Source organism: Lissotriton helveticus, chromosome 1_1 (genome assembly GCF_964261635.1).
Source record: "Lissotriton helveticus chromosome 1_1, aLisHel1.1, whole genome shotgun sequence".
NCBI lineage: Eukaryota > Metazoa > Chordata > Amphibia > Caudata > Salamandridae > Lissotriton > Lissotriton helveticus.
This window is the reverse complement of record NC_136057.1, coordinates 217,596,768-217,622,905: the sequence shown is the minus strand read 5'-3', so window position 1 is coordinate 217,622,905 and position 26,138 is coordinate 217,596,768. Positions and strand designations below refer to the sequence as shown.

General features: G+C 37.3%; 18 non-coding genes across 18 annotated transcripts; all 18 read left to right on the top strand.

Moving 5' to 3' along the window:
- Positions 1 to 1,062: 1,062 nt before the first annotated feature.
- TRNAK-UUU (transfer RNA lysine (anticodon UUU)) lies at positions 1,063 to 1,135 on the top strand. The gene has a single exon. It is a non-coding gene; the product is annotated as a tRNA-Lys (tRNA).
- A 327-nt stretch (positions 1,136 to 1,462) lies between these two features.
- TRNAR-UCU (transfer RNA arginine (anticodon UCU)) lies at positions 1,463 to 1,553 on the top strand. Its single transcript is given in 2 exon segments — positions 1,463 to 1,499; positions 1,518 to 1,553. It is a non-coding gene; the product is annotated as a tRNA-Arg (tRNA).
- A 1,916-nt stretch (positions 1,554 to 3,469) lies between these two features.
- TRNAR-UCU (transfer RNA arginine (anticodon UCU)) lies at positions 3,470 to 3,560 on the top strand. The gene is given in 2 exon segments: positions 3,470 to 3,506; positions 3,525 to 3,560. It is a non-coding gene; the product is annotated as a tRNA-Arg (tRNA).
- Positions 3,561 to 5,074: 1,514 nt separating this feature from the next.
- On the top strand, positions 5,075 to 5,147 carry TRNAK-UUU (transfer RNA lysine (anticodon UUU)). The gene has a single exon. It is a non-coding gene; the product is annotated as a tRNA-Lys (tRNA).
- Positions 5,148 to 5,474: 327 nt separating this feature from the next.
- TRNAR-UCU (transfer RNA arginine (anticodon UCU)) lies at positions 5,475 to 5,565 on the top strand. The gene is given in 2 exon segments: positions 5,475 to 5,511; positions 5,530 to 5,565. It is a non-coding gene; the product is annotated as a tRNA-Arg (tRNA).
- A 1,516-nt stretch (positions 5,566 to 7,081) lies between these two features.
- On the top strand, positions 7,082 to 7,154 carry TRNAK-UUU (transfer RNA lysine (anticodon UUU)). The gene has a single exon. It is a non-coding gene; the product is annotated as a tRNA-Lys (tRNA).
- Positions 7,155 to 7,481: 327 nt separating this feature from the next.
- Positions 7,482 to 7,572, top strand: TRNAR-UCU (transfer RNA arginine (anticodon UCU)). The gene is given in 2 exon segments: positions 7,482 to 7,518; positions 7,537 to 7,572. It is a non-coding gene; the product is annotated as a tRNA-Arg (tRNA).
- Positions 7,573 to 9,088: 1,516 nt separating this feature from the next.
- TRNAK-UUU (transfer RNA lysine (anticodon UUU)) lies at positions 9,089 to 9,161 on the top strand. Its single transcript has one exon. It is a non-coding gene; the product is annotated as a tRNA-Lys (tRNA).
- A 327-nt stretch (positions 9,162 to 9,488) lies between these two features.
- TRNAR-UCU (transfer RNA arginine (anticodon UCU)) lies at positions 9,489 to 9,579 on the top strand. The gene is given in 2 exon segments: positions 9,489 to 9,525; positions 9,544 to 9,579. It is a non-coding gene; the product is annotated as a tRNA-Arg (tRNA).
- A 1,916-nt stretch (positions 9,580 to 11,495) lies between these two features.
- Positions 11,496 to 11,586, top strand: TRNAR-UCU (transfer RNA arginine (anticodon UCU)). Its single transcript is given in 2 exon segments — positions 11,496 to 11,532; positions 11,551 to 11,586. It is a non-coding gene; the product is annotated as a tRNA-Arg (tRNA).
- A 1,916-nt stretch (positions 11,587 to 13,502) lies between these two features.
- TRNAR-UCU (transfer RNA arginine (anticodon UCU)) lies at positions 13,503 to 13,593 on the top strand. Its single transcript is given in 2 exon segments — positions 13,503 to 13,539; positions 13,558 to 13,593. It is a non-coding gene; the product is annotated as a tRNA-Arg (tRNA).
- A 1,916-nt stretch (positions 13,594 to 15,509) lies between these two features.
- Positions 15,510 to 15,600, top strand: TRNAR-UCU (transfer RNA arginine (anticodon UCU)). Its single transcript is given in 2 exon segments — positions 15,510 to 15,546; positions 15,565 to 15,600. It is a non-coding gene; the product is annotated as a tRNA-Arg (tRNA).
- Positions 15,601 to 17,516: 1,916 nt separating this feature from the next.
- Positions 17,517 to 17,607, top strand: TRNAR-UCU (transfer RNA arginine (anticodon UCU)). Its single transcript is given in 2 exon segments — positions 17,517 to 17,553; positions 17,572 to 17,607. It is a non-coding gene; the product is annotated as a tRNA-Arg (tRNA).
- Positions 17,608 to 19,523: 1,916 nt separating this feature from the next.
- On the top strand, positions 19,524 to 19,614 carry TRNAR-UCU (transfer RNA arginine (anticodon UCU)). Its single transcript is given in 2 exon segments — positions 19,524 to 19,560; positions 19,579 to 19,614. It is a non-coding gene; the product is annotated as a tRNA-Arg (tRNA).
- Positions 19,615 to 21,530: 1,916 nt separating this feature from the next.
- TRNAR-UCU (transfer RNA arginine (anticodon UCU)) lies at positions 21,531 to 21,621 on the top strand. The gene is given in 2 exon segments: positions 21,531 to 21,567; positions 21,586 to 21,621. It is a non-coding gene; the product is annotated as a tRNA-Arg (tRNA).
- Positions 21,622 to 23,537: 1,916 nt separating this feature from the next.
- TRNAR-UCU (transfer RNA arginine (anticodon UCU)) lies at positions 23,538 to 23,628 on the top strand. Its single transcript is given in 2 exon segments — positions 23,538 to 23,574; positions 23,593 to 23,628. It is a non-coding gene; the product is annotated as a tRNA-Arg (tRNA).
- A 1,514-nt stretch (positions 23,629 to 25,142) lies between these two features.
- On the top strand, positions 25,143 to 25,215 carry TRNAK-UUU (transfer RNA lysine (anticodon UUU)). Its single transcript has one exon. It is a non-coding gene; the product is annotated as a tRNA-Lys (tRNA).
- A 327-nt stretch (positions 25,216 to 25,542) lies between these two features.
- Positions 25,543 to 25,633, top strand: TRNAR-UCU (transfer RNA arginine (anticodon UCU)). The gene is given in 2 exon segments: positions 25,543 to 25,579; positions 25,598 to 25,633. It is a non-coding gene; the product is annotated as a tRNA-Arg (tRNA).
- Positions 25,634 to 26,138: the final 505 nt, after the last annotated feature.

Sequence of the window (26,138 nt, the reverse complement as noted above, 5' to 3'; positions counted from 1 at the left end):
TAGCTCAGTCGGGAGAGCATCAGACTTTTAATCTGAGGGCCCAGGGTTCAAGTCCCTGTTCAGGCGGCTTGGTTAAAGAAAAGGTATATCAATTGCATACTCTTTTCAGGATCCAATGAATGGGGAGTCCTATTAGAGATGTTTCAAAAAAGTCTTAATCAAGTCATTACATACCCATCTGTCTTCTACATTCTTTGACAAGGGTTAAGAAGACTTACCCAAACTGTATCATGTAGTTTGTTGATTATCTTTTACCCAATTCAATGTTCAAAATGTAAGGTAGTGTCCGATTAACTTGATAAAGTTGGTCAACAGCTGATAGGTCATCTTTTTATTTGTGAATCTCTGATCACCGTGTTGAATCAGGTCGGATCTCTAGTGCAATGGATAGCGGCTTGGAGTCCTAGACGAATGTAGCAAAAGCATTCAAAGGCTTTGTGTTCAAACACCAGCTGGGTCAATTTTATCCCTCCTCTTATTTTATAACTAATTGAAACAGTAACAAGCAATGCCTGCGTCTGCATCACCAGAAACATTTACCAACATGGCAGTGAAAGAAAGTCTACTTAAACAGAGACTGTTTGCTTTGAAAACATTGCATAATCTATGCCCAAGAGGAAATTCCCAAAGATACTGCTGAAAATGTAATTTAGTAGGTAGTAATAGTATTTGGCACTTTATTGATTTCACAATGTCATTTTAGACACATGATTTCTAAGTCAGCCGAAAATGAGATAGTACAAATTTCAGGATTTAAAATGGATTACGTGTGCTGCTGAAATTTCAAATGCTTAACACCTTCAATGCTACAGGAGATTTTCCTCCTGTGCTGAATGATCTGTAAATCCATTGTTCATGACGAGCTCAGCTCGTCATAAGCACACGACAAGTGTACTGCACGACGAGCTGAGCTCGTCATGAGCATGGAAGGGGTTAAAACATCAATTTGTTATTAAACTCTACAAATTTGATTGCTAATGTATGTAACCATATTAATACACAGAGTGTAGGTCAGTGTACGTCCACATTTGTTTAGCTGTTTTTAAGACAGAGTATAGCAGAGCCTGGATAGCTCAGTCGGTAGAGCATCAGACTTTTAATCTGAGGAACCAGGGTTCAAGTCCCTGTTCAGGCGGGTGCTTCCTTTAAAGAAAAATTACTCTAATTGGATGCTCTTTTTGTGTTCCCCTGCATGACGAATAAGATATTCCTTTACTAAAATTGCAAAAATGTCTTTCATGGAGTTGTGAAATGCACATCTGCCTCATATATCATGTGCCATTTGACTAAACTTAAGTCGTACGTAGATTTACCTAAGGTATCATGTAACTTGAGACGGTGAATATAATTTCCCCAATTCAATATTCAAAATAAATCCATGGTTATAGTATCAAATGAACTTTATAAAGCTGATCAACATTATTTCATTTCAGAATATCTCTGCACCTCATCAGAGCGTATTGGCTCTGTGGCGCAATGGATAGCGCATTGGACTTCTAGGTAAATGTAAAAAAGATATTCAAATGTTGTGGGTTCGAATCCCACCAGAGTCAGTTTTATCCCTATTTATTTCATAACTGTTTAAAAGAGTAATAAACAGTGCATGCATGCTTCTGCTTCACCAAAAAGGGCAGTGAAAGGAAGTCTATTTTAAATAGATACTATTCAAGTTACGCAATCTTTGCAGAAGAGGAAATTGGCAGCTGTACTTATGAAAATGTAATTTACTCAGAAGTAAGATTTTGGGCCCTTCCTTAATTTTACAATGTCAATAAAAACATATGAATTCTAAGTCAGCAAAAAAAATGAGATAGTAGCAATTTCAGGACTTACAATAAGGTTAAATTTACTGAAGAGATTTCAAATGCTTGAAGTACCAATTCATTATTATATTCCGCGTATTCAGTACTTAATACCGGCAACCATCTTAAGAAACGTAGTGATAGTTGGGACACTTCCAAATGTTGATAAGGTCATTTTGTGGAGTGACCTGTCCGAGCCTGGGTAGCTCAGTCGGGAGAGCATCAGACTTTTAATCTGAGGGCCCAGGGTTCAAGTCCCTGTTCAGGCGGCTTGGTTAAAGAAAAGGTATATCAATTGCATACTCTTTTCAGGATCCAATGAATGGGGAGTCCTATTAGAGATGTTTCCCAAAAACGTCTTAATCAAGTCATTACATACCCATCTGTCTTCTACATTCTTTGACAAGGGTTAAGAAGACTTACCCAAACTGTATCATGTAGTTTGTTGATTATCTTTTACCCAATTCAATGTTCAAAATGTAAGGTAGTGTCCGATTAACTTGATAAAGTTGGTCAACAGCTGATAGGTCATCTTTTTATTTGTGAATCTCTGATCACCGTGTTGAATCAGGTCGGATCTCTAGTGCAATGGATAGCGGCTTGGAGTCCTAGACGAATGTAGCAAAAGCATTCAAAGGCTTTGTGTTCAAACACCAGCTGGGTCAATTTTATCCCTCCTCTTATTTTATAACTAATTGAAACAGTAACAAGCAATGCCTGCGTCTGCATCACCAGAAACATTTACCAACATGGCAGTGAAAGAAAGTCTACTTAAACAGAGACTGTTTGCTTTGAAAACATTGCATAATCTATGCCCAAGAGGAAATTCCCAAAGATACTGCTGAAAATGTAATTTAGTAGGTAGTAATAGTATTTGCCACTTTATTGATTTCACAATGTCATTTTAGACACATGATTTCTAAGTCAGCCGAAAATGAGATAGTACAAATTTCAGGATTTAAAATGGATTACGTGTGCTGCTGAAATTTCAAATGCTTAACACCTTCAATGCTACAGGAGATTTTCCTCCTGTGCTGAATGATCTGTAAATCCATTGTTCATGACGAGCTCAGCTCGTCATAAGCACACGACAAGTGTACTGCACGACGAGCTGAGCTCGTCATGAGCATGGAAGGGGTTAAAACATCAATTTGTTATTAAACTCTACAAATTTGATTGCTAATGTATGTAACCATATTAATACACAGAGTGTAGGTCAGTGTACGTCCACATTTGTTTAGCTGTTTTTAAGACAGAGTATAGCAGAGCCTGGATAGCTCAGTCGGTAGAGCATCAGACTTTTAATCTGAGGAACCAGGGTTCAAGTACCTGTTCAGGCGGGTGCTTCCTTTAAAGAAAAATTACTCTAATTGGATGCTCTTTTTGTGTTCCCCTGCATGACGAATAAGATATTCCATTACTAAAATTGCAAAAACGTCTTTCATGGAGTTGTGAAATGCACATCTGCCTCATATATCATGTGCCATTTGACTAAACTTAAGTCGTACGTAGATTTACCTAAGGTATCATGTAACTTGAGACGGTGAATATAATTTCCCCAATTCAATATTCAAAATAAATCCATGGTTATAGTATCAAATGAACTTTATAAAGCTGATCAACATTATTTCATTTCAGAATATCTCTGCACCTCATCAGAGCGTATTGGCTCTGTGGCGCAATGGATAGCGCATTGGACTTCTAGGTGAATGTAAAAAAGATATTCAAAGATTGTGGGTTCGAATCCCACCAGAGTCAGTTTTATCCCTATTTATTTCATAACTGTTTAAAAGAGTAATAAACAGTGCATGCATGCTTCTGCTTCACCAAAAAGGGCAGTGAAAGGAAGTCTATTTTAAATAGATACTATTCAAGTTACGCAATCTTTGCAGAAGAGGAAATTGGCAGCTGTACTTATGAAAATGTAATTTACTCAGAAGTAAGATTTTGGGCCCTTCCTTAATTTTACAATGTCAATAAAAACATATGAATTCTAAGTCAGCAAAAAAAATGAGATAGTAGCAATTTCAGGACTTACAATAAGGTTAAATTTACTGAAGAGATTTCAAATGCTTGAAGTACCAATTCATTATTATATTCCGCGTATTCAGTACTTAATACCGGCAACCATCTTAAGAAACGTAGTGATAGTTGGGACACTTCCAAATGTTGATAAGGTCATTTTGTGGAGTGACCTGTCCGAGCCTGGGTAGCTCAGTCGGGAGAGCATCAGACTTTTAATCTGAGGGCCCAGGGTTCAAGTCCCTGTTCAGGCGGCTTGGTTAAAGAAAAGGTATATCAATTGCATACTCTTTTCAGGATCCAATGAATGGGGAGTCCTATTAGAGATGTTTCAAAAAAGTCTTAATCAAGTCATTACATACCCATCTGTCTTCTACATTCTTTGACAAGGGTTAAGAAGACTTACCCAAACTGTATCATGTAGTTTGTTGATTATCTTTTACCCAATTCAATGTTCAAAATGTAAGGTAGTGTCCGATTAACTTGATAAAGTTGGTCAACAGCTGATAGGTCATCTTTTTATTTGTGAATCTCTGATCACCGTGTTGAATCAGGTCGGATCTCTAGTGCAATGGATAGCGGCTTGGAGTCCTAGACGAATGTAGCAAAAGCATTCAAAGGCTTTGTGTTCAAACACCAGCTGGGTCAATTTTATCCCTCCTCTTATTTTATAACTAATTGAAACAGTAACAAGCAATGCCTGCGTCTGCATCACCAGAAACATTTACCAACATGGCAGTGAAAGAAAGTCTACTTAAACAGAGACTGTTTGCTTTGAAAACATTGCATAATCTATGCCCAAGAGGAAATTCCCAAAGATACTGCTGAAAATGTAATTTAGTAGGTAGTAATAGTATTTGGCACTTTATTGATTTCACAATGTCATTTTAGACACATGATTTCTAAGTCAGCCGAAAATGAGATAGTACAAATTTCAGGATTTAAAATGGATTACGTGTGCTGCTGAAATTTCAAATGCTTAACACCTTCAATGCTACAGGAGATTTTCCTCCTGTGCTGAATGATCTGTAAATCCATTGTTCATGACGAGCTCAGCTCGTCATAAGCACACGACAAGTGTACTGCACGACGAGCTGAGCTCGTCATGAGCATGGAAGGGGTTAAAACATCAATTTGTTATTAAACTCTACAAATTTGATTGCTAATGTATGTAACCATATTAATACACAGAGTGTAGGTCAGTGTACGTCCACATTTGTTTAGCTGTTTTTAAGACAGAGTATAGCAGAGCCTGGATAGCTCAGTCGGTAGAGCATCAGACTTTTAATCTGAGGAACCAGGGTTCAAGTCCCTGTTCAGGCGGGTGCTTCCTTTAAAGAAAAATTACTCTAATTGGATGCTCTTTTTGTGTTCCCCTGCATGACGAATAAGATATTCCTTTACTAAAATTGCAAAAATGTCTTTCATGGAGTTGTGAAATGCACATCTGCCTCATATATCATGTGCCATTTGACTAAACTTAAGTCGTACGTAGATTTACCTAAGGTATCATGTAACTTGAGACGGTGAATATAATTTCCCCAATTCAATATTCAAAATAAATCCATGGTTATAGTATCAAATGAACTTTATAAAGCTGATCAACATTATTTCATTTCAGAATATCTCTGCACCTCATCAGAGCGTATTGGCTCTGTGGCGCAATGGATAGCGCATTGGACTTCTAGGTGAATGTAAAAAAGATATTCAAATGTTGTGGGTTCGAATCCCACCAGAGTCAGTTTTATCCCTATTTATTTCATAACTGTTTAAAAGAGTAATAAACAGTGCATGCATGCTTCTGCTTCACCAAAAAGGGCAGTGAAAGGAAGTCTATTTTAAATAGATACTATTCAAGTTACGCAATCTTTGCAGAAGAGGAAATTGGCAGCTGTACTTATGAAAATGTAATTTACTCAGAAGTAAGATTTTGGGCCCTTCCTTAATTTTACAATGTCAATAAAAACATATGAATTCTAAGTCAGCAAAAAAAATGAGATAGTAGCAATTTCAGGACTTACAATAAGGTTAAATTTACTGAAGAGATTTCAAATGCTTGAAGTACCAATTCATTATTATATTCCGCGTATTCAGTACTTAATACCGGCAACCATCTTAAGAAACGTAGTGATAGTTGGGACACTTCCAAATGTTGATAAGGTCATTTTGTGGAGTGACCTGTCCGAGCCTGGGTAGCTCAGTCGGGAGAGCATCAGACTTTTAATCTGAGGGCCCAGGGTTCAAGTCCCTGTTCAGGCGGCTTGGTTAAAGAAAAGGTATATCAATTGCATACTCTTTTCAGGATCCAATGAATGGGGAGTCCTATTAGAGATGTTTCCCAAAAACGTCTTAATCAAGTCATTACATACCCATCTGTCTTCTACATTCTTTGACAAGGGTTAAGAAGACTTACCCAAACTGTATCATGTAGTTTGTTGATTATCTTTTACCCAATTCAATGTTCAAAATGTAAGGTAGTGTCCGATTAACTTGATAAAGTTGGTCAACAGCTGATAGGTCATCTTTTTATTTGTGAATCTCTGATCACCGTGTTGAATCAGGTCGGATCTCTAGTGCAATGGATAGCGGCTTGGAGTCCTAGACGAATGTAGCAAAAGCATTCAAAGGCTTTGTGTTCAAACACCAGCTGGGTCAATTTTATCCCTCCTCTTATTTTATAACTAATTGAAACAGTAACAAGCAATGCCTGCGTCTGCATCACCAGAAACATTTACCAACATGGCAGTGAAAGAAAGTCTACTTAAACAGAGACTGTTTGCTTTGAAAACATTGCATAATCTATGCCCAAGAGGAAATTCCCAAAGATACTGCTGAAAATGTAATTTAGTAGGTAGTAATAGTATTTGGCACTTTATTGATTTCACAATGTCATTTTAGACACATGATTTCTAAGTCAGCCGAAAATGAGATAGTACAAATTTCAGGATTTAAAATGGATTACGTGTGCTGCTGAAATTTCAAATGCTTAACACCTTCAATGCTACAGGAGATTTTCCTCCTGTGCTGAATGATCTGTAAATCCATTGTTCATGACGAGCTCAGCTCGTCATAAGCACACGACAAGTGTACTGCACGACGAGCTGAGCTCGTCATGAGCATGGAAGGGGTTAAAACATCAATTTGTTATTAAACTCTACAAATTTGATTGCTAATGTATGTAACCATATTAATACACAGAGTGTAGGTCAGTGTACGTCCACATTTGTTTAGCTGTTTTTAAGACAGAGTATAGCAGAGCCTGGATAGCTCAGTCGGTAGAGCATCAGACTTTTAATCTGAGGAACCAGGGTTCAAGTCCCTGTTCAGGCGGGTGCTTCCTTTAAAGAAAAATTACTCTAATTGGATGCTCTTTTTGTGTTCCCCTGCATGACGAATAAGATATTCCTTTACTAAAATTGCAAAAATGTCTTTCATGGAGTTGTGAAATGCACATCTGCCTCATATATCATGTGCCATTTGACTAAACTTAAGTCGTACGTAGATTTACCTAAGGTATCATGTAACTTGAGACGGTGAATATAATTTCCCCAATTCAATATTCAAAATAAATCCATGGTTATAGTATCAAATGAACTTTATAAAGCTGATCAACATTATTTCATTTCAGAATATCTCTGCACCTCATCAGAGCGTATTGGCTCTGTGGCGCAATGGATAGCGCATTGGACTTCTAGGTGAATGTAAAAAAGATATTCAAATGTTGTGGGTTCGAATCCCACCAGAGTCAGTTTTATCCCTATTTATTTCATAACTGTTTAAAAGAGTAATAAACAGTGCATGCATGCTTCTGCTTCACCAAAAAGGGCAGTGAAAGGAAGTCTATTTTAAATAGATACTATTCAAGTTACGCAATCTTTGCAGAAGAGGAAATTGGCAGCTGTACTTATGAAAATGTAATTTACTCAGAAGTAAGATTTTGGGCCCTTCCTTAATTTTACAATGTCAATAAAAACATATGAATTCTAAGTCAGCAAAAAAAATGAGATAGTAGCAATTTCAGGACTTACAATAAGGTTAAATTTACTGAAGAGATTTCAAATGCTTGAAGTACCAATTCATTATTATATTCCGCGTATTCAGTACTTAATACCGGCAACCATCTTAAGAAACGTAGTGATAGTTGGGACACTTCCAAATGTTGATAAGGTCATTTTGTGGAGTGACCTGTCCGAGCCTGGGTAGCTCAGTCGGGAGAGCATCAGACTTTTAATCTGAGGGCCCAGGGTTCAAGTCCCTGTTCAGGCGGCTTGGTTAAAGAAAAGGTATATCAATTGCATACTCTTTTCAGGATCCAATGAATGGGGAGTCCTATTAGAGATGTTTCCCAAAAACGTCTTAATCAAGTCATTACATACCCATCTGTCTTCTACATTCTTTGACAAGGGTTAAGAAGACTTACCCAAACTGTATCATGTAGTTTGTTGATTATCTTTTACCCAATTCAATGTTCAAAATGTAAGGTAGTGTCCGATTAACTTGATAAAGTTGGTCAACAGCTGATAGGTCATCTTTTTATTTGTGAATCTCTGATCACCGTGTTGAATCAGGTCGGATCTCTAGTGCAATGGATAGCGGCTTGGAGTCCTAGACGAATGTAGCAAAAGCATTCAAAGGCTTTGTGTTCAAACACCAGCTGGGTCAATTTTATCCCTCCTCTTATTTTATAACTAATTGAAACAGTAACAAGCAATGCCTGCGTCTGCATCACCAGAAACATTTACCAACATGGCAGTGAAAGAAAGTCTACTTAAACAGAGACTGTTTGCTTTGAAAACATTGCATAATCTATGCCCAAGAGGAAATTCCCAAAGATACTGCTGAAAATGTAATTTAGTAGGTAGTAATAGTATTTGGCACTTTATTGATTTCACAATGTCATTTTAGACACATGATTTCTAAGTCAGCCGAAAATGAGATAGTACAAATTTCAGGATTTAAAATGGATTACGTGTGCTGCTGAAATTTCAAATGCTTAACACCTTCAATGCTACAGGAGATTTTCCTCCTGTGCTGAATGATCTGTAAATCCATTGTTCATGACGAGCTCAGCTCGTCATAAGCACACGACAAGTGTACTGCACGACGAGCTGAGCTCGTCATGAGCATGGAAGGGGTTAAAACATCAATTTGTTATTAAACTCTACAAATTTGATTGCTAATGTATGTAACCATATTAATACACAGAGTGTAGGTCAGTGTACGTCCACATTTGTTTAGCTGTTTTTAAGACAGAGTATAGCAGAGCCTGGATAGCTCAGTCGGTAGAGCATCAGACTTTTAATCTGAGGAACCAGGGTTCAAGTCCCTGTTCAGGCGGGTGCTTCCTTTAAAGAAAAATTACTCTAATTGGATGCTCTTTTTGTGTTCCCCTGCATGACGAATAAGATATTCCTTTACTAAAATTGCAAAAATGTCTTTCATGGAGTTGTGAAATGCACATCTGCCTCATATATCATGTGCCATTTGACTAAACTTAAGTCGTACGTAGATTTACCTAAGGTATCATGTAACTTGAGACGGTGAATATAATTTCCCCAATTCAATATTCAAAATAAATCCATGGTTATAGTATCAAATGAACTTTATAAAGCTGATCAACATTATTTCATTTCAGAATATCTCTGCACCTCATCAGAGCGTATTGGCTCTGTGGCGCAATGGATAGCGCATTGGACTTCTAGGTGAATGTAAAAAAGATATTCAAATGTTGTGGGTTCGAATCCCACCAGAGTCAGTTTTATCCCTATTTATTTCATAACTGTTTAAAAGAGTAATAAACAGTGCATGCATGCTTCTGCTTCACCAAAAAGGGCAGTGAAAGGAAGTCTATTTTAAATAGATACTATTCAAGTTACGCAATCTTTGCAGAAGAGGAAATTGGCAGCTGTACTTATGAAAATGTAATTTACTCAGAAGTAAGATTTTGGGCCCTTCCTTAATTTTACAATGTCAATAAAAACATATGAATTCTAAGTCAGCAAAAAAAATGAGATAGTAGCAATTTCAGGACTTACAATAAGGTTAAATTTACTGAAGAGATTTCAAATGCTTGAAGTACCAATTCATTATTATATTCCGCGTATTCAGTACTTAATACCGGCAACCATCTTAAGAAACGTAGTGATAGTTGGGACACTTCCAAATGTTGATAAGGTCATTTTGTGGAGTGACCTGTCCGAGCCTGGGTAGCTCAGTCGGGAGAGCATCAGACTTTTAATCTGAGGGCCCAGGGTTCAAGTCCCTGTTCAGGCGGCTTGGTTAAAGAAAAGGTATATCAATTGCATACTCTTTTCAGGATCCAATGAATGGGGAGTCCTATTAGAGATGTTTCCCAAAAACGTCTTAATCAAGTCATTACATACCCATCTGTCTTCTACATTCTTTGACAAGGGTTAAGAAGACTTACCCAAACTGTATCATGTAGTTTGTTGATTATCTTTTACCCAATTCAATGTTCAAAATGTAAGGTAGTGTCCGATTAACTTGATAAAGTTGGTCAACAGCTGATAGGTCATCTTTTTATTTGTGAATCTCTGATCACCGTGTTGAATCAGGTCGGATCTCTAGTGCAATGGATAGCGGCTTGGAGTCCTAGACGAATGTAGCAAAAGCATTCAAAGGCTTTGTGTTCAAACACCAGCTGGGTCAATTTTATCCCTCCTCTTATTTTATAACTAATTGAAACAGTAACAAGCAATGCCTGCGTCTGCATCACCAGAAACATTTACCAACATGGCAGTGAAAGAAAGTCTACTTAAACAGAGACTGTTTGCTTTGAAAACATTGCATAATCTATGCCCAAGAGGAAATTCCCAAAGATACTGCTGAAAATGTAATTTAGTAGGTAGTAATAGTATTTGGCACTTTATTGATTTCACAATGTCATTTTAGACACATGATTTCTAAGTCAGCCGAAAATGAGATAGTACAAATTTCAGGATTTAAAATGGATTACGTGTGCTGCTGAAATTTCAAATGCTTAACACCTTCAATGCTACAGGAGATTTTCCTCCTGTGCTGAATGATCTGTAAATCCATTGTTCATGACGAGCTCAGCTCGTCATAAGCACACGACAAGTGTACTGCACGACGAGCTGAGCTCGTCATGAGCATGGAAGGGGTTAAAACATCAATTTGTTATTAAACTCTACAAATTTGATTGCTAATGTATGTAACCATATTAATACACAGAGTGTAGGTCAGTGTACGTCCACATTTGTTTAGCTGTTTTTAAGACAGAGTATAGCAGAGCCTGGATAGCTCATGCGGTAGAGCATCAGACTTTTAATCTGAGGAACCAGGGTTCAAGTCCCTGTTCAGGCGGGTGCTTCCTTTAAAGAAAAATTACTCTAATTGGATGCTCTTTTTGTGTTCCCCTGCATGACGAATAAGATATTCCTTTACTAAAATTGCAAAAATGTCTTTCATGGAGTTGTGAAATGCACATCTGCCTCATATATCATGTGCCATTTGACTAAACTTAAGTCGTACGTAGATTTACCTAAGGTATCATGTAACTTGAGACGGTGAATATAATTTCCCCAATTCAATATTCAAAATAAATCCATGGTTATAGTATCAAATGAACTTTATAAAGCTGATCAACATTATTTCATTTCAGAATATCTCTGCACCTCATCAGAGCGTATTGGCTCTGTGGCGCAATGGATAGCGCATTGGACTTCTAGGTGAATGTAAAAAAGATATTCAAATGTTGTGGGTTCGAATCCCACCAGAGTCAGTTTTATCCCTATTTATTTCATAACTGTTTAAAAGAGTAATAAACAGTGCATGCATGCTTCTGCTTCACCAAAAAGGGCAGTGAAAGGAAGTCTATTTTAAATAGATACTATTCAAGTTACGCAATCTTTGCAGAAGAGGAAATTGGCAGCTGTACTTATGAAAATGTAATTTACTCAGAAGTAAGATTTTGGGCCCTTCCTTAATTTTACAATGTCAATAAAAACATATGAATTCTAAGTCAGCAAAAAAAATGAGATAGTAGCAATTTCAGGACTTACAATAAGGTTAAATTTACTGAAGAGATTTCAAATGCTTGAAGTACCAATTCATTATTATATTCCGCGTATTCAGTACTTAATACCGGCAACCATCTTAAGAAACGTAGTGATAGTTGGGACACTTCCAAATGTTGATAAGGTCATTTTGTGGAGTGACCTGTCCGAGCCTGGGTAGCTCAGTCGGGAGAGCATCAGACTTTTAATCTGAGGGCCCAGGGTTCAAGTCCCTGTTCAGGCGGCTTGGTTAAAGAAAAGGTATATCAATTGCATACTCTTTTCAGGATCCAATGAATGGGGAGTCCTATTAGAGATGTTTCCCAAAAACGTCTTAATCAAGTCATTACATACCCATCTGTCTTCTACATTCTTTGACAAGGGTTAAGAAGACTTACCCAAACTGTATCATGTAGTTTGTTGATTATCTTTTACCCAATTCAATGTTCAAAATGTAAGGTAGTGTCCGATTAACTTGATAAAGTTGGTCAACAGCTGATAGGTCATCTTTTTATTTGTGAATCTCTGATCACCGTGTTGAATCAGGTCGGATCTCTAGTGCAATGGATAGCGGCTTGGAGTCCTAGACGAATGTAGCAAAAGCATTCAAAGGCTTTGTGTTCAAACACCAGCTGGGTCAATTTTATCCCTCCTCTTATTTTATAACTAATTGAAACAGTAACAAGCAATGCCTGCGTCTGCATCACCAGAAACATTTACCAACATGGCAGTGAAAGAAAGTCTACTTAAACAGAGACTGTTTGCTTTGAAAACATTGCATAATCTATGCCCAAGAGGAAATTCCCAAAGATACTGCTGAAAATGTAATTTAGTAGGTAGTAATAGTATTTGGCACTTTATTGATTTCACAATGTCATTTTAGACACATGATTTCTAAGTCAGCCGAAAATGAGATAGTACAAATTTCAGGATTTAAAATGGATTACGTGTGCTGCTGAAATTTCAAATGCTTAACACCTTCAATGCTACAGGAGATTTTCCTCCTGTGCTGAATGATCTGTAAATCCATTGTTCATGACGAGCTCAGCTCGTCATAAGCACACGACAAGTGTACTGCACGACGAGCTGAGCTCGTCATGAGCATGGAAGGGGTTAAAACATCAATTTGTTATTAAACTCTACAAATTTGATTGCTAATGTATGTAACCATATTAATACACAGAGTGTAGGTCAGTGTACGTCCACATTTGTTTAGCTGTTTTTAAGACAGAGTATAGCAGAGCCTGGATAGCTCATGCGGTAGAGCATCAGACTTTTAATCTGAGGAACCAGGGTTCAAGTCCCTGTTCAGGCGGGTGCTTCCTTTAAAGAAAAATTACTCTAATTGGATGCTCTTTTTGTGTTCCCCTGCATGACGAATAAGATATTCCTTTACTAAAATTGCAAAAATGTCTTTCATGGAGTTGTGAAATGCACATCTGCCTCATATATCATGTGCCATTTGACTAAACTTAAGTCGTACGTAGATTTACCTAAGGTATCATGTAACTTGAGACGGTGAATATAATTTCCCCAATTCAATATTCAAAATAAATCCATGGTTATAGTATCAAATGAACTTTATAAAGCTGATCAACATTATTTCATTTCAGAATATCTCTGCACCTCATCAGAGCGTATTGGCTCTGTGGCGCAATGGATAGCGCATTGGACTTCTAGGTGAATGTAAAAAAGATATTCAAATGTTGTGGGTTCGAATCCCACCAGAGTCAGTTTTATCCCTATTTATTTCATAACTGTTTAAAAGAGTAATAAACAGTGCATGCATGCTTCTGCTTCACCAAAAAGGGCAGTGAAAGGAAGTCTATTTTAAATAGATACTATTCAAGTTACGCAATCTTTGCAGAAGAGGAAATTGGCAGCTGTACTTATGAAAATGTAATTTACTCAGAAGTAAGATTTTGGGCCCTTCCTTAATTTTACAATGTCAATAAAAACATATGAATTCTAAGTCAGCAAAAAAAATGAGATAGTAGCAATTTCAGGACTTACAATAAGGTTAAATTTACTGAAGAGATTTCAAATGCTTGAAGTACCAATTCATTATTATATTCCGCGTATTCAGTACTTAATACCGGCAACCATCTTAAGAAACGTAGTGATAGTTGGGACACTTCCAAATGTTGATAAGGTCATTTTGTGGAGTGACCTGTCCGAGCCTGGGTAGCTCAGTCGGGAGAGCATCAGACTTTTAATCTGAGGGCCCAGGGTTCAAGTCCCTGTTCAGGCGGCTTGGTTAAAGAAAAGGTATATCAATTGCATACTCTTTTCAGGATCCAATGAATGGGGAGTCCTATTAGAGATGTTTCCCAAAAACGTCTTAATCAAGTCATTACATACCCATCTGTCTTCTACATTCTTTGACAAGGGTTAAGAAGACTTACCCAAACTGTATCATGTAGTTTGTTGATTATCTTTTACCCAATTCAATGTTCAAAATGTAAGGTAGTGTCCGATTAACTTGATAAAGTTGGTCAACAGCTGATAGGTCATCTTTTTATTTGTGAATCTCTGATCACCGTGTTGAATCAGGTCGGATCTCTAGTGCAATGGATAGCGGCTTGGAGTCCTAGACGAATGTAGCAAAAGCATTCAAAGGCTTTGTGTTCAAACACCAGCTGGGTCAATTTTATCCCTCCTCTTATTTTATAACTAATTGAAACAGTAACAAGCAATGCCTGCGTCTGCATCACCAGAAACATTTACCAACATGGCAGTGAAAGAAAGTCTACTTAAACAGAGACTGTTTGCTTTGAAAACATTGCATAATCTATGCCCAAGAGGAAATTCCCAAAGATACTGCTGAAAATGTAATTTAGTAGGTAGTAATAGTATTTGGCACTTTATTGATTTCACAATGTCATTTTAGACACATGATTTCTAAGTCAGCCGAAAATGAGATAGTACAAATTTCAGGATTTAAAATGGATTACGTGTGCTGCTGAAATTTCAAATGCTTAACACCTTCAATGCTACAGGAGATTTTCCTCCTGTGCTGAATGATCTGTAAATCCATTGTTCATGACGAGCTCAGCTCGTCATAAGCACACGACAAGTGTACTGCACGACGAGCTGAGCTCGTCATGAGCATGGAAGGGGTTAAAACATCAATTTGTTATTAAACTCTACAAATTTGATTGCTAATGTATGTAACCATATTAATACACAGAGTGTAGGTCAGTGTACGTCCACATTTGTTTAGCTGTTTTTAAGACAGAGTATAGCAGAGCCTGGATAGCTCAGTCGGTAGAGCATCAGACTTTTAATCTGAGGAACCAGGGTTCAAGTCCCTGTACAGGCGGGTGCTTCCTTTAAAGAAAAATTACTCTAATTGGATGCTCTTTTTGTGTTCCCCTGCATGACGAATAAGATATTCCATTACTAAAATTGCAAAAATGTCTTTCATGGAGTTGTGAAATGCACATCTGCCTCATATATCATGTGCCATTTGACTAAACTTAAGTCGTACGTAGATTTACCTAAGGTATCATGTAACTTGAGACGGTGAATATAATTTCCCCAATTCAATATTCAAAATAAATCCATGGTTATAGTATCAAATGAACTTTATAAAGCTGATCAACATTATTTCATTTCAGAATATCTCTGCACCTCATCAGAGCGTATTGGCTCTGTGGCGCAATGGATAGCGCATTGGACTTCTAGGTGAATGTAAAAAAGATATTCAAAGGTTGTGGGTTCGAATCCCACCAGAGTCAGTTTTATCCCTATTTATTTCATAACTGTTTAAAAGAGTAATAAACAGTGCATGCATGCTTCTGCTTCACCAAAAAGGGCAGTGAAAGGAAGTCTATTTTAAATAGATACTATTCAAGTTACGCAATCTTTGCAGAAGAGGAAATTGGCAGCTGTACTTATGAAAATGTAATTTACTCAGAAGTAAGATTTTGGGCCCTTCCTTAATTTTACAATGTCAATAAAAACATATGAATTCTAAGTCAGCAAAAAAAATGAGATAGTAGCAATTTCAGGACTTACAATAAGGTTAAATTTACTGAAGAGATTTCAAATGCTTGAAGTACCAATTCATTATTATATTCCGCGTATTCAGTACTTAATACCGGCAACCATCTTAAGAAACATAGTGATAGTTGGGACACTTCCAAATGTTGATAAGGTCATTTTGTGGAGTGACCTGTCCGAGCCTGGGTAGCTCAGTCGGGAGAGCATCAGACTTTTAATCTGAGGGCCCAGGGTTCAAGTCCCTGTTCAGGCGGCTTGGTTAAAGAAAAGGTATATCAATTGCATACTCTTTTCAGGATCCAATGAATGGGGAGTCCTATTAGAGATGTTTCCCAAAAACGTCTTAATCAAGTCATTACATACCCATCTGTCTTCTACATTCTTTGACAAGGGTTAAGAAGACTTACCCAAACTGTATCATGTAGTTTGTTGATTTTCTTTTACCCAATTCAATGTTCAAAATGTAAGGTAGTGTCCGATTAACTTGATAAAGTTGGTCAACAGCTGATAGGTCATCTTTTTATTTGTGAATCTCTGATCACCGTGTTGAATCAGGTCGGATCTCTAGTGCAATGGATAGCGGCTTGGAGTCCTAGACGAATGTAGCAAAAGCATTCAAAGGCTTTGTGTTCAAACACCAGCTGGGTCAATTTTATCCCTCCTCTTATTTTATAACTAATTGAAACAGTAACAAGCAATGCCTGCGTCTGCATCACCAGAAACATTTACCAACATGGCAGTGAAAGAAAGTCTACTTAAACAGAGACTGTTTGCTTTGAAAACATTGCATAATCTATGCCCAAGAGGAAATTCCCAAAGATACTGCTGAAAATGTAATTTAGTAGGTAGTAATAGTATTTGGCACTTTATTGATTTCACAATGTCATTTTAGACACATGATTTCTAAGTCAGCCGAAAATGAGATAGTACAAATTTCAGGATTTAAAATGGATTACGTGTGCTGCTGAAATTTCAAATGCTTAACACCTTCAATGCTACAGGAGATTTTCCTCCTCTGCTGAATGATCTGTAAATCCATTGTTCATGACGAGCTCAGCTCGTCATAAGCACACGACAAGTGTACTGCACGACGAGCTGAGCTCGTCATGAGCATGGAAGGGGTTAAAACATCAATTTGTTATTAAACTCTACAAATTTGATTGCTAATGTATGTAACCATATTAATACACAGAGTGTAGGTCAGTGTACGTCCACATTTGTTTAGCTGTTTTTAAGACAGAGTATAGCAGAGCCTGGATAGCTCAGTCGGTAGAGCATCAGACTTTTAATCTGAGGAACCAGGGTTCAAGTCCCTGTACAGGCGGGTGCTTCCTTTAAAGAAAAATTACTCTAATTGGATGCTCTTTTTGTGTTCCCCTGCATGACGAATAAGATATTCCATTACTAAAATTGCAAAAATGTCTTTCATGGAGTTGTGAAATGCACATCTGCCTCATATATCATGTGCCATTTGACTAAACTTAAGTCGTACGTAGATTTACCTAAGGTATCATGTAACTTGAGACGGTGAATATAATTTCCCCAATTCAATATTCAAAATAAATCCATGGTTATAGTATCAAATGAACTTTATAAAGCTGATCAACATTATTTCATTTCAGAATATCTCTGCACCTCATCAGAGCGTATTGGCTCTGTGGCGCAATGGATAGCGCATTGGACTTCTAGGTGAATGTAAAAAAGATATTCAAAGGTTGTGGGTTCGAATCCCACCAGAGTCAGTTTTATCCCTATTTATTTCATAACTGTTTAAAAGAGTAATAAACAGTGCATGCATGCTTCTGCTTCACCAAAAAGGGCATTGAAAGGAAGTCTATTTTAAATAGATACTATTCAAGTTACGCAATCTTTGCAGAAGAGGAAATTGGCAGCTGTACTTATGAAAATGTAATTTACTCAGAAGTAAGATTTTGGGCCCTTCCTTAATTTTACAATGTCAATAAAAACATATGAATTCTAAGTCAGCAAAAAAAATGAGATAGTAGCAATTTCAGGACTTACAATAAGGTTAAATTTACTGAAGAGATTTCAAATGCTTGAAGTACCAATTCATTATTATATTCCGCGTATTCAGTACTTAATACCGGCAACCATCTTAAGAAACGTAGTGATAGTTGGGACACTTCCAAATGTTGATAAGGTCATTTTGTGGAGTGACCTGTCCGAGCCTGGGTAGCTCAGTCGGGAGAGCATCAGACTTTTAATCTGAGGGCCCAGGGTTCAAGTCCCTGTTCAGGCGGCTTGGTTAAAGAAAAGGTATATCAATTGCATACTCTTTTCAGGATCCAATGAATGGGGAGTCCTATTAGAGATGTTTCCCAAAAACGTCTTAATCAAGTCATTACATACCCATCTGTCTTCTACATTCTTTGACAAGGGTTAAGAAGACTTACCCAAACTGTATCATGTAGTTTGTTGATTATCTTTTACCCAATTCAATGTTCAAAATGTAAGGTAGTGTCCGATTAACTTGATAAAGTTGGTCAACAGCTGATAGGTCATCTTTTTATTTGTGAATCTCTGATCACCGTGTTGAATCAGGTCGGATCTCTAGTGCAATGGATAGCGGCTTGGAGTCCTAGACGAATGTAGCAAAAGCATTCAAAGGCTTTGTGTCCAAACACCAGCTGGGTCAATTTTATCCCTCCTCTTATTTTATAACTAATTGAAACAGTAACAAGCAATGCCTGCGTCTGCATCACCAGAAACATTTACCAACATGGCAGTGAAAGAAAGTCTACTTAAACAGAGACTGTTTGCTTTGAAAACATTGCATAATCTATGCCCAAGAGGAAATTCCCAAAGATACTGCTGAAAATGTAATTTAGTAGGTAGTAATAGTATTTGGCACTTTATTGATTTCACAATGTCATTTTAGACACATGATTTCTAAGTCAGCCGAAAATGAGATAGTACAAATTTCAGGATTTAAAATGGATTACGTGTGCTGCTGAAATTTCAAATGCTTAACACCTTCAATGCTACAGGAGATTTTCCTCCTGTGCTGAATGATCTGTAAATCCATTGTTCATGACGAGCTCAGCTCGTCATAAGCACACGACAAGTGTACTGCACGACGAGCTGAGCTCGTCATGAGCATGGAAGGGGTTAAAACATCAATTTGTTATTAAACTCTACAAATTTGATTGCTAATGTATGTAACCATATTAATACACAGAGTGTAGGTCAGTGTACGTCCACATTTGTTTAGCTGTTTTTAAGACAGAGTATAGCAGAGCCTGGATAGCTCAGTCGGTAGAGCATCAGACTTTTAATCTGAGGAACCAGGGTTCAAGTCCCTGTACAGGCGGGTGCTTCCTTTAAAGAAAAATTACTCTAATTGGATGCTCTTTTTGTGTTCCCCTGCATGACGAATAAGATATTCCATTACTAAAATTGCAAAAATGTCTTTCATGGAGTTGTGAAATGCACATCTGCCTCATATATCATGTGCCATTTGACTAAACTTAAGTCGTACGTAGATTTACCTAAGGTATCATGTAACTTGAGACGGTGAATATAATTTCCCCAATTCAATATTCAAAATAAATCCATGGTTATAGTATCAAATGAACTTTATAAAGCTGATCAACATTATTTCATTTCAGAATATCTCTGCACCTCATCAGAGCGTATTGGCTCTGTGGCGCAATGGATAGCGCATTGGACTTCTAGGTGAATGTAAAAAAGATATTCAAAGGTTGTGGGTTCGAATCCCACCAGAGTCAGTTTTATCCCTATTTATTTCATAACTGTTTAAAAGAGTAATAAACAGTGCATGCATGCTTCTGCTTCACCAAAAAGGGCATTGAAAGGAAGTCTATTTTAAATAGATACTATTCAAGTTACGCAATCTTTGCAGAAGAGGAAATTGGCAGCTGTACTTATGAAAATGTAATTTACTCAGAAGTAAGATTTTGGGCCCTTCCTTAATTTTACAATGTCAATAAAAACATATGAATTCTAAGTCAGCAAAAAAAATGAGATAGTAGCAATTTCAGGACTTACAATAAGGTTAAATTTACTGAAGAGATTTCAAATGCTTGAAGTACCAATTCATTATTATATTCCGCGTATTCAGTACTTAATACCGGCAACCATCTTAAGAAACGTAGTGATAGTTGGGACACTTCCAAATGTTGATAAGGTCATTTTGTGGAGTGACCTGTCCGAGCCTGGGTAGCTCAGTCGGGAGAGCATCAGACTTTTAATCTGAGGGCCCAGGGTTCAAGTCCCTGTTCAGGCGGCTTGGTTAAAGAAAAGGTATATCAATTGCATACTCTTTTCAGGATCCAATGAATGGGGAGTCCTATTAGAGATGTTTCCCAAAAACGTCTTAATCAAGTCATTACATACCCATCTGTCTTCTACATTCTTTGACAAGGGTTAAGAAGACTTACCCAAACTGTATCATGTAGTTTGTTGATTATCTTTTACCCAATTCAATGTTCAAAATGTAAGGTAGTGTCCGATTAACTTGATAAAGTTGGTCAACAGCTGATAGGTCATCTTTTTATTTGTGAATCTCTGATCACCGTGTTGAATCAGGTCGGATCTCTAGTGCAATGGATAGCGGCTTGGAGTCCTAGACGAATGTAGCAAAAGCATTCAAAGGCTTTGTGTCCAAACACCAGCTGGGTCAATTTTATCCCTCCTCTTATTTTATAACTAATTGAAACAGTAACAAGCAATGCCTGCGTCTGCATCACCAGAAACATTTACCAACATGGCAGTGAAAGAAAGTCTACTTAAACAGAGACTGTTTGCTTTGAAAACATTGCATAATCTATGCCCAAGAGGAAATTCCCAAAGATACTGCTGAAAATGTAATTTAGTAGGTAGTAATAGTATTTGGCACTTTATTGATTTCACAATGTCATTTTAGACACATGATTTCTAAGTCAGCCGAAAATGAGATAGTACAAATTTCAGGATTTAAAATGGATTACGTGTGCTGCTGAAATTTCAAATGCTTAACACCTTCAATGCTACAGGAGATTTTCCTCCTGTGCTGAATGATCTGTAAATCCATTGTTCATGACGAGCTCAGCTCGTCATAAGCACACGACAAGTGTACTGCACGACGAGCTGAGCTCGTCATGAGCATGGAAGGGGTTAAAACATCAATTTGTTATTAAACTCTACAAATTTGATTGCTAATGTATGTAACCATATTAATACACAGAGTGTAGGTCAGTGTACGTCCACATTTGTTTAGCTGTTTTTAAGACAGAGTATAGCAGAGCCTGGATAGCTCAGTCGGTAGAGCATCAGACTTTTAATCTGAGGAACCAGGGTTCAAGTCCCTGTACAGGCGGGTGCTTCCTTTAAAGAAAAATTACTCTAATTGGATGCTCTTTTTGTGTTCCCCTGCATGACGAATAAGATATTCCATTACTAAAATTGCAAAAATGTCTTTCATGGAGTTGTGAAATGCACATCTGCCTCATATATCATGTGCCATTTGACTAAACTTAAGTCGTACGTAGATTTACCTAAGGTATCATGTAACTTGAGACGGTGAATATAATTTCCCCAATTCAATATTCAAAATAAATCCATGGTTATAGTATCAAATGAACTTTATAAAGCTGATCAACATTATTTCATTTCAGAATATCTCTGCACCTCATCAGAGCGTATTGGCTCTGTGGCGCAATGGATAGCGCATTGGACTTCTAGGTGAATGTAAAAAAGATATTCAAAGGTTGTGGGTTCGAATCCCACCAGAGTCAGTTTTATCCCTATTTATTTCATAACTGTTTAAAAGAGTAATAAACAGTGCATGCATGCTTCTGCTTCACCAAAAAGGGCAGTGAAAGGAAGTCTATTTTAAATAGATACTATTCAAGTTACGCAATCTTTGCAGAAGAGGAAATTGGCAGCTGTACTTATGAAAATGTAATTTACTCAGAAGTAAGATTTTGGGCCCTTCCTTAATTTTACAATGTCAATAAAAACATATGAATTCTAAGTCAGCAAAAAAAATGAGATAGTAGCAATTTCAGGACTTACAATAAGGTTAAATTTACTGAAGAGATTTCAAATGCTTGAAGTACCAATTCATTATTATATTCCGCGTATTCAGTACTTAATACCGGCAACCATCTTAAGAAACGTAGTGATAGTTGGGACACTTCCAAATGTTGATAAGGTCATTTTGTGGAGTGACCTGTCCGAGCCTGGGTAGCTCAGTCGGGAGAGCATCAGACTTTTAATCTGAGGGCCCAGGGTTCAAGTCCCTGTTCAGGCGGCTTGGTTAAAGAAAAGGTATATCAATTGCATACTCTTTTCAGGATCCAATGAATGGGGAGTCCTATTAGAGATGTTTCCCAAAAACGTCTTAATCAAGTCATTACATACCCATCTGTCTTCTACATTCTTTGACAAGGGTTAAGAAGACTTACCCAAACTGTATCATGTAGTTTGTTGATTATCTTTTACCCAATTCAATGTTCAAAATGTAAGGTAGTGTCCGATTAACTTGATAAAGTTGGTCAACAGCTGATAGGTCATCTTTTTATTTGTGAATCTCTGATCACCGTGTTGAATCAGGTCGGATCTCTAGTGCAATGGATAGCGGCTTGGAGTCCTAGACGAATGTAGCAAAAGCATTCAAAGGCTTTGTGTTCAAACACCAGCTGGGTCAATTTTATCCCTCCTCTTATTTTATAACTAATTGAAACAGTAACAAGCAATGCCTGCGTCTGCATCACCAGAAACATTTACCAACATGGCAGTGAAAGAAAGTCTACTTAAACAGAGACTGTTTGCTTTGAAAACATTGCATAATCTATGCCCAAGAGGAAATTCCCAAAGATACTGCTGAAAATGTAATTTAGTAGGTAGTAATAGTATTTGGCACTTTATTGATTTCACAATGTCATTTTAGACACATGATTTCTAAGTCAGCCGAAAATGAGATAGTACAAATTTCAGGATTTAAAATGGATTACGTGTGCTGCTGAAATTTCAAATGCTTAACACCTTCAATGCTACAGGAGATTTTCCTCCTCTGCTGAATGATCTGTAAATCCATTGTTCATGACGAGCTCAGCTCGTCATAAGCACACGACAAGTGTACTGCACGACGAGCTGAGCTCGTCATGAGCATGGAAGGGGTTAAAACATCAATTTGTTATTAAACTCTACAAATTTGATTGCTAATGTATGTAACCATATTAATACACAGAGTGTAGGTCAGTGTACGTCCACATTTGTTTAGCTGTTTTTAAGACAGAGTATAGCAGAGCCTGGATAGCTCAGTCGGTAGAGCATCAGACTTTTAATCTGAGGAACCAGGGTTCAAGTCCCTGTACAGGCGGGTGCTTCCTTTAAAGAAAAATTACTCTAATTGGATGCTCTTTTTGTGTTCCCCTGCATGACGAATAAGATATTCCATTACTAAAATTGCAAAAATGTCTTTCATGGAGTTGTGAAATGCACATCTGCCTCATATATCATGTGCCATTTGACTAAACTTAAGTCGTACGTAGATTTACCTAAGGTATCATGTAACTTGAGACGGTGAATATAATTTCCCCAATTCAATATTCAAAATAAATCCATGGTTATAGTATCAAATGAACTTTATAAAGCTGATCAACATTATTTCATTTCAGAATATCTCTGCACCTCATCAGAGCGTATTGGCTCTGTGGCGCAATGGATAGCGCATTGGACTTCTAGGTGAATGTAAAAAAGATATTCAAAGGTTGTGGGTTCGAATCCCACCAGAGTCAGTTTTATCCCTATTTATTTCATAACTGTTTAAAAGAGTAATAAACAGTGCATGCATGCTTCTGCTTCACCAAAAAGGGCAGTGAAAGGAAGTCTATTTTAAATAGATACTATTCAAGTTACGCAATCTTTGCAGAAGAGGAAATTGGCAGCTGTACTTATGAAAATGTAATTTACTCAGAAGTAAGATTTTGGGCCCTTCCTTAATTTTACAATGTCAATAAAAACATATGAATTCTAAGTCAGCAAAAAAAATGAGATAGTAGCAATTTCAGGACTTACAATAAGGTTAAATTTACTGAAGAGATTTCAAATGCTTGAAGTACCAATTCATTATTATATTCCGCGTATTCAGTACTTAATACCGGCAACCATCTTAAGAAACGTAGTGATAGTTGGGACACTTCCAAATGTTGATAAGGTCATTTTGTGGAGTGACCTGTCCGAGCCTGGGTAGCTCAGTCGGGAGAGCATCAGACTTTTAATCTGAGGGCCCAGGGTTCAAGTCCCTGTTCAGGCGGCTTGGTTAAAGAAAAGGTATATCAATTGCATACTCTTTTCAGGATCCAATGAATGGGGAGTCCTATTAGAGATGTTTCAAAAAAGTCTTAATCAAGTCATTACATACCCATCTGTCTTCTACATTCTTTGACAAGGGTTAAGAAGACTTACCCAAACTGTATCATGTAGTTTGTTGATTATCTTTTATCCAATTCAATGTTCAAAATGTAAGGTAGTGTCCGATTAACTTGATAAAGTTGGTCAACAGCTGATAGGTCATCTTTTTATTTGTGAATCTCTGATCACCGTGTTGAATCAGGTCGGATCTCTAGTGCAATGGATAGCGGCTTGGAGTCCTAGACGAATGTAGCAAAAGCATTCAAAGGCTTTGTGTTCAAACACCAGCTGGGTCAATTTTATCCCTCCTCTTATTTTATAACTAATTGAAACAGTAACAAGCAATGCCTGCGTCTGCATCACCAGAAACATTTACCAACATGGCAGTGAAAGAAAGTCTACTTAAACAGAGACTGTTTGCTTTGAAAACATTGCATAATCTATGCCCAAGAGGAAATTCCCAAAGATACTGCTGAAAATGTAATTTAGTAGGTAGTAATAGTATTTGGCACTTTATTGATTTCACAATGTCATTTTAGACACATGATTTCTAAGTCAGCCGAAAATGAGATAGTACAAATTTCAGGATTTAAAATGGATTACGTGTGCTGCTGAAATTTCAAATGCTTAACACCTTCAATGCTACAGGAGATTTTCCTCCTGTGCTGAATGATCTGTAAATCCATTGTTCATGACGAGCTCAGCTCGTCATAAGCACACGACAAGTGTACTGCACGACGAGCTGAGCTCGTCATGAGCATGGAAGGGGTTAAAACATCAATTTGTTATTAAACTCTACAAATTTGATTGCTAATGTATGTAACCATATTAATACACAGAGTGTAGGTCAGTGTACGTCCACATTTGTTTAGCTGTTTTTAAGACAGAGTATAGCAGAGCCTGGATAGCTCAGTCGGTAGAGCATCAGACTTTTAATCTGAGGAACCAGGGTTCAAGTCCCTGTTCAGGCGGGTGCTTCCTTTAAAGAAAAATTACTCTAATTGGATGCTCTTTTTGTGTTCCCCTGCATGACGAATAAGATATTCCATTACTAAAATTGCAAAAACGTCTTTCATGGAGTTGTGAAATGCACATCTGCCTCATATATCATGTGCCATTTGACTAAACTTAAGTCGTACGTAGATTTACCTAAGGTATCATGTAACTTGAGACGGTGAATATAATTTCCCCAATTCAATATTCAAAATAAATCCATGGTTATAGTATCAAATGAACTTTATAAAGCTGATCAACATTATTTCATTTCAGAATATCTCTGCACCTCATCAGAGCGTATTGGCTCTGTGGCGCAATGGATAGCGCATTGGACTTCTAGGTGAATGTAAAAAAGATATTCAAAGGTTGTGGGTTCGAATCCCACCAGAGTCAGTTTTATCCCTATTTATTTCATAACTGTTTAAAAGAGTAATAAACAGTGCATGCATGCTTCTGCTTCACCAAAAAGGGCAGTGAAAGGAAGTCTATTTTAAATAGATACTATTCAAGTTACGCAATCTTTGCAGAAGAGGAAATTGGCAGCTGTACTTATGAAAATGTAATTTACTCAGAAGTAAGATTTTGGGCCCTTCCTTAATTTTACAATGTCAATAAAAACATATGAATTCTAAGTCAGCAAAAAAAATGATATAGTAGCAATTTCAGGACTTACAATAAGGTTAAATTTACTGAAGAGATTTCAAATGCTTGAAGTACCAATTAATTATTATATTCCGCGTATTCAGTACTTAATACCGGCAACCATCTTAAGAAACGTAGTGATAGTTGGGACACTTCCAAATGTTGATAAGGTCATTTTGTGGAGTGACCTGTCCGAGCCTGGGTAGCTCAGTCGGGAGAGCATCAGACTTTTAATCTGAGGGCCCAGGGTTCAAGT